Here is a 7,982-nt window from a genome sequence, read left to right as displayed (position 1 = left end):
TAATGAGAATTATATCAGTCCAATTCAGGCGCTGTCCAATAACTGATCTTGCCGTAATATATGCCTGCAAAAAGAACTCAGAGAATTATACTAATTAACCCTAATTTTCTGTTAATTTATAATGAATTTCCCAAAGCGGAGCAGGGAATCCAGAAACAGTTCTGGCACTGTCCACAAAAATCTGATATCTCTTAATATACTGCCCATATGATCTTTTTGTTACTTCTCATGAAAACAGACTCATCGAGCTTCGATTACATAATTTATTCATCAATTATTCCACCCTACTATTTTTAGTAATTTTCATCTCATGACACTGCTGCTGCCAGCATCTGTTACGAAAGTAACTAGGTCCATTTCATGCCTACCCTTGATCCAACTCAATCGAACATTCGTGCCATTTTCGCATGGCTTAAAGTTTACATGCCAAAGTTCAAACACAACGTAATAGCTTATACATGCCAAAATGTCTTCTAAGCCAACTAAGAAGAAAGTACCAAAACTTGCTATCCGGTGTGATGACTTCGATGACGACCTGACCCCGCAAAAATAGATGAGTCCAAGCAACCTATAATGGGTGACAAGGAAACACCGAGTGAGTTTATAACTCAGTAAGTCATAAGCAATGTACTACTATCCATCAATAACATTATCACAAGAGGAAACAAATGGAACGAGACAATTTACTCCATCCATACCGAACCATACCATAGTTCCTCCCACCTATCGATTCAATTTCATATCAATTCATGCATTCACATTCCATATACTCATCAATAGGACATTGAAGCATTTCATAAATCAATTTATTTTCGTTACAATCAAACGACTAAACGGCCTTTCACCATCCTACGATAAATTTATGTACGTGACTTCAAGTATATTTGTCACATAGGTTCAAACTTACCGGGCTCAACACCAAGTATAAGCATAGCACCTATTAGCCATGTACTCAAGACACTTACCCGACCCGCTGTCCGCGATCGACTCAATAGTGTCGCACACATAGTGTCCATAATGATTCACGAATGCATATTGAGTCCGCACACTCAGTGCTATATAATCAACTCGCACACTTAGTGCTACGTAATCAAATCGCACACTTAGTGCTACATAGTCAAACTCGCACACTTAGTGCCGCATGGTCAATTCGCACACTTAGTGCATCATATTCATTTCGCACACTTAGTGCAACATAGTCAAATCGCACACTTAGTGCTGTACAATTTAATCCCGCGCACTTAGCGCCAATCTCATGGTCATAAATGGTTATACCCGCACGTTTAGTGCCGAGATCAACAACTCAGTACATCTTACCTCTTTCTTTTCATTCAACAATTTCATCATCACATACGTACATGCATATATATATGTATATTTATTCATTCCATTCAGCATCAATACATAAACATTATGACCATTTGAAATAATACCAACTACATGCTTAATGACTTACCTCGTGTTGGGTAAGACGGTTCCAACTCGGCTACTCGATGACCTTTTCTTTGCCTTTGCTCGATTCACCTCCTTTAACTCCTTGAGCTAAATCAATAATTTAACTAGTTTAACCACTACGATTATCACCAAATAAATCACATTCAATTAACACTACCCATTTACATATACATCAACTATCAATTCTCACTCCTTAGCTAATGCCGAATGCTTATATAAGCCCTAAGTCATATTTACACATTTATCAACTTTCCAATTCAACTTAATACCAAAAATTAATGACATTTAAATAGCCAACTCAATTTCATCCTTAATATTTCTTATAACAAAATTTATCAAAATTCAATAAGAAATACATTAAATTCCATGACCGAATTTGCATTTCACCATAATAGCCACTTGCCCTAAAACAATTAAGCCACAATCATTTACTTTACCTAGCTTAGACTTAGATTAATAATTATCTAAATTATTTAAACATTCAACACAAACTCTTCTTTAATTAAGCACATATTCGGCAAGGAAAAATGGTAATTTAGCAAACCTTAGTTTAACATATAATTTGTTTATAACACATTTTAAGCCTTCTTTTCATGCCGTCAACTCAAAACACATACATTACTCAGATATAACCAAGTTCATATTCGGCAATAGCATCCAACATGATAGCCGATTCTTTCTACTTAGCATCTAATGCATACATATGATCATTTGTTTGGCTCAAACGCCCATCCACCATGATTCGTCCAAATTAATATGAAACAACAGCCATATTCTTTATTGACTACTATGGCCGAAAGCTTTATTCATTCCCAAAATCAAATTTTAACATAAACTTTTTACCTTAGTTTAAGCCTAGGATGACCGAGTGGTGTTTCTCCCCTATTCTTCCTTCACATTCGGCTTAGAAGAAACAAAGATGAACACTTAGTTTCTTCACCCATCCCCCCCTTCTCAGCTTCAAATGACCGAATGTTTTTGCCCCAATTCTTTCTTTCAATCCGGCCAAGAAGAACCAAAAAAAACACAACTTGTTTTTCTTTCTTCCTTAGAACATTGGCCAAGGGGAAATGAAGAAAGATGGACACTTTTTTTTGTTTTCCTTCTTACTTTCACGGCAATGGGGAGGGGAAGAAACAATTACACACATCCTTTCCTTTTTCCATTTCTTTATTTCCCCATACTTCTTATTATATTTTATCCTACATACCTCACTAGGCCAACATGTTCCCAACATGTTTCCACCCATAGCATGGCCGGCCACTACTTATTAGGAGGGGAATTTGACATGCAAGTCCCCCCTTTTTTCCCACATGCACTAATAGGTCCTTACGCATTGACCTATCACATTTTAAAATTTTCTCACATAAGTCCTATTGACTTAATTCACATGCAATCGACTAAATCGAAGCTTGAAATTTTCACACATTCATAGTTACATATTCTAGACAATAAATATCACATTCAAACATTTCGGTGACTCGGTTTAACGGTCCCGAAACCACTTCCCGACTAGGGTCAATTTTGGGCTGTCACAACTCTCCCCCACTTAAGAAATTTTCGTCCTCGAAAATCTTACCGGTAAATAGGTTTGGATATCGTTCTTTCATCGAGCTCTCGGGTTCCCAGGTTGCTTCCTCGATCCCGTGTTTGAGCCACAACACCTTAACCAACGGAACCCTTTTATTTCGCAACTCTTTCACTTCACGAGCTAGGATACGAATCGGTTCTTCTTCATAGCTCAAGTCAGATTGAATTTCAATTTCTGAGAGATTAATCACATGTGACGGATCGGATCTATAACGTCGAAGCATTGAAACATGAAAGACATCGTGAATCTTTTCAAGTACATGGGGTAAAATCAATCGATACGCAACTGGACCGACTCGTTCGGATATTTCGTATGGCCCAATGAATCTCGGACTCAACTTGCCCTTTCGGCCAAATCTGAGTACCTTTTTCCAAGGCGAAACTTTAAGAAACACTTTATCTCCCGCCTGATATTCAATGTCTTTTCGTTTCAAATCCGCATACGATTTCTGACGATCCGTGGCTGCCTTTAGACTTTCGCGGATCACCTTTACTTTTTGTTCGGCATCTTTAATCAAATCAACTCCGAAAATTTTACTTTCACCAAGCTCGGTCCAAAACAATGGCGTACGGCATTTACGACCGTACAAAGCCTCATAAGGTGCCATCTTAATACTTGATTGAAAACTATTGTTGTAAGCGAATTCAATCAAAGGTACATACCGTTCCCATGAACCACTAAACTCAAGGATGCAGTATCTCAGCATATCCTCGAGTATCTGAATTATCCACTCGGATTGTCCATCAGTTTGGGGGTGAAAAGCGGTGCTAAAATGCAGCTTGGTACCCAAAGCTTCTTGCAATTTCTTCCAAAATCGTGAGGTGAATCTCGGATCTCTATCCGACACGATAGAAATAGGTACTCCATGTAATCTCACAATCTGAGAGACATACAATTCGGCTAGTTTATCCAATGAAAGATCCGTACGCACGGGGATAAAGTGAGCCAACTTAGTCAGCCTATCAACAACAACCCAAATCGCATCCTTCTTACTTGCGGACAATGGCAGTTCGGACACAAAGTCCATTGTGACTCGGTCCCATTTCCACTCGGGTATCATGATCGGCTGAAGTAACCCTGAAGGCACTTGATGTTCCGCTTTCACTTGTTGACATATTAAACATCTCGAAACAAAGTCGGAGATGTCTCGTTTCATACCACGCCACCAAAACCGACGTTTCAAGTCGTTGTACATTTTCGTGCTCCCGGGGTGAATTGACATTCGGCTACAATGGGCTTCGTTCAGAATCATCGGAATGAGTTCCGAATTCCTTGGAACACACAAACGACTTCTAAACCTCAAACAACCATCATCATCAATCTGAAACTCCGATTCCTTGTTCGGAACACACTCAGCTCGTTTTGCAACCAATTCATCATCGACCTTCTGAGCTTCACGAATTTGATGAGTCAATAATGGTTTGGCTTTTAATTCAGCTACTAACACATTGTCAGGTAGAACAGACAAGTGTACATTCATCGCTCGCAAAGCAAACAGTGATTTCTGGCTTAAGGCGTCCGCAACCACATTAGCCTTTCCCGGGTGGTAATCAATGACAAGCTCGTAATCTTTCAACAACTCAAGCCAACGTCTTTGTCGCAGATTCAAGTCTCGTTGAGTCATCAAATATTTGAGACTTTTGTGATCCGAAAACACATGGCACTTCTCACCAAACAAATAATGTCGCCATATTTTCAATGCAAACACAATGGCGGCTAGTTCGAGATCATGGGTCGGATAATTTCTCTCGTGTGGCTTCAATTGTCTTGACGCATAGGCCACAACTCGACCTTCTTGCATCAATATGCAACCCAACCCAAGTAGGGATGCGTCACTATAAATGACAAACTCTTTACCCGATTCGGGTTGCACCAAAATTGGAGCTTCAGTCAAATGAGTTTTCAGTTGATCGAAGCTTTTCTGACATTTCTCCGTCCATTCGAACTTATCATCCTTTTGAAGTAGCTTCGTCATTGGTGTGGCTATCATCGAGAAACCTTTGACAAATCGTCGGTAATAACCGGCGAGCCCTAGAAAGCTCCGGACTTCGGTAACATTTCTCGGAGGCTTCCAGTTAAGTATGGCTGAAATTTTGCTCGGGTCAACTCGAATACCCGATGCGGATACCACATGACCCAAGAAGCTAACCTCTCTTAACCAGAACTCACACTTACTGAACTTAGCATATAACTGCTTATCCCGCAAAATTTGCAACACTAGCCTCAGATGCTCAGCATGTTCGGTCTCATCTCTTGAATAGACCAAGATGTCATCAATAAACACAACTACGAACCGATCCAAATACGGCCTGAAGATCCGATTCATCAAATCCATAAACACCGCAGGGGCATTAGTGAGCCCAAACGGCATCACTAAGAACTCGTAGTGACCGTACCTCGTTCTGAAAGCAGTTTTGGGTACGTCCGAATCTCGAATCCGCAACTGATAATAACCCGATCTCAAATCTATCTTTGAAAACACCGATGCTCCCTTTAATTGATCGAACAGATCATCAATACGCGGTAACGGATACTTATTCTTTATCGTCACTTGATTTAGTTGACGATAGTCAATGCACAACCTCATGGTTCCGTCCTTCTTTTTCACGAACAATACTGGTGCACCCCAAGGTGAGAAACTCGGCCGAGCGAAACCTCTATCCGTCAATTCTTGCAACTGAGCTTTCAACTCTTTTAACTCGGTTAGTGCCATACGATACGGAGCGATCGAAATTGGCGTAGTTCCAGGTACAAGCTCAATACCAAACTCTACCTCCCGAACAGGTGGCAAACCCGGTAACTCTTCAGGAAAAACATCCGGGTATTCACAAACCACCGGCACCGATTCGGGTTTCTTTTCTAACTCCTTGTCATCAAGTACATACGCGAGGTATGCTTCGCACCCTTTCCTTACATATTTCTGGGCCAACATTGCTGATATTACAGCTGGCAACCCCCTTAAGTCCGCAACTCAACTCGGATTATTTCGTTATTTGCGCACCTCAAATCGATAGTCTTGCTTTTGCAATTCACAACCGCATCATGCGCGGTTAACCAATCCAAACCAAGAATAACATCAAACTCGTCGAACGGCAAAAGCATCAAATCGGCCGGAAAACAGGATTCTCGGATTATTAGAGGGCATCTCTTACACACTTTATCAACAAGTACGCATTGACCCAAAGGGTTTGATACTCGAATTACGAGCTCAGTAGACTCAACAGGTAGAGTCTTACTGGTTGCTAAGGTTTCGCATACATATGAATGAGTAGAACCAGGGTCAATCAATGCAATCACATTAGTATCAAAGAGAGTGAAGGTACCAGTGATGACGTCGGGGGAGGATGCCTCCTCTCGTGCGCGAATGGCATATGCTTTAGCAGGAGTACGGTTCTCGGCGCGATCGGCCATATCAGAGGCCCCCCTCTGACTACCACCCCTGCCTCCTAAAATTCTCGGTGGTCTACCTCTAGATGTCACTCCACTAGGTCTTGCACCTTGAATCTTATTCTTCTCATCCAGCTCCGTGCAATCTCTAATGAAGTGGTCCTTCGAACCGCATCCGTAACAGGCCCTGCTAGTAGACTTGCCCCAACATTCACCTAGGTGTCGTCTTCCACATTGGGGACATTCAGGTTTCTCGTGACGATTATTGCCCACACTAGCTACCGAAGTAGCTCGGGAGCCCATCGATGGTCTTGCCCTGATGGAAATTCCCACAGTCGCCCTCGACTTATTAATGTCCTCCCTGAACTTCTTTACAGCTGAGAACGGAGCTTTACCCGTCGATCTTTTACGATAATCTCTAGCTTCAAATTCAGCCTTCCTCTTCTCCTTTCCAAGTTCTTCCGCCTTGCAGGCTCGTTCGACTAGTGTTACGAATTCTTTTATTTCCAAAATACCCATTAGTAGCTTTAAATCTTCATTCAATCCTTCCTCGAACCTTTTGCACATAGCAACCTCATCAGCTACACACTCCCGGGCATACCTACTGAGTCTTACGAATTCATGTTCGTATTCAGATACAGTCATACGGCCTTGCTTGAGTTCCAAGAACTCCTTACGCTTCTGATCAATGAACCGTTGGCTAATAAATTTCTTTCGGAATTCTGTTTGAAAGAAGTCCCAAGTTACTCGCTCGTTCGGGACTATGGAAATCAAGGTCCTCCACCAATAGTAGGCTGAGTCTCGCAACAGAGATACAGCACATTTTAGACATTCGTCAGGTGTGCATGACAATTCATCGAACACCCGAATGGTGTTATCAAGCCAGAACTCGGCCCTTTCGGCATCATCAGTTACTATGGCCTTGAACTCCTCGGCCCCACTCTTCCTAATCAAGTCTACAGGTGGCTTACTCAGCCTCACAGGATCAGCGACTGATGGCATTACAGGCTCTTGGGGTGGATTATTCAAATTTGGGAATTGTTGGACAGCCGGGTTGGTTCGGGCATATTGCGCGACCCACTCATTCATCATGGTAAAGAAGGCTTGTTTAGCCCCCTCACCTTGATTATTCGCAGATGACTGAGGTTCAACAGGCGGCGTCCCTTGTGCAGGAGCAGCCGCTACGCTCTCAACGTCATCCGCTAGGGTTCTTTCTTCACCGGGGTCCATTTACTAATCAAAACAAAAACATTTCAACCGTCTGAAGTCATCACACATTTAAACATTAACATTCGGCATGTATAGCTAGACTCATACGCGCTATGGTAGTCCTAGAACCGACTAAACCATAGCTCTGATACCAATCAAATGTAACACCCCGAACCCGAAACCGACACCGGAGTCGAACACGAGGTGTTAACTGACTTTAACCCCTTATAAAATTTATTTTCCAGACACTGCCCAATCTGTGTACTAGTCGTTTTAAAAATCATATCTTGAGTTTCGTAACTCGAAAATCAGTTTCGTGATTTTTCCCAGAAACTAGACT

This window comes from Gossypium hirsutum, chromosome A01 (assembly GCF_007990345.1).
Source record: "Gossypium hirsutum isolate 1008001.06 chromosome A01, Gossypium_hirsutum_v2.1, whole genome shotgun sequence".
Taxonomy (NCBI): domain Eukaryota; kingdom Viridiplantae; phylum Streptophyta; class Magnoliopsida; order Malvales; family Malvaceae; genus Gossypium; species Gossypium hirsutum.
Note: the sequence above shows the minus strand (reverse complement) of the source record.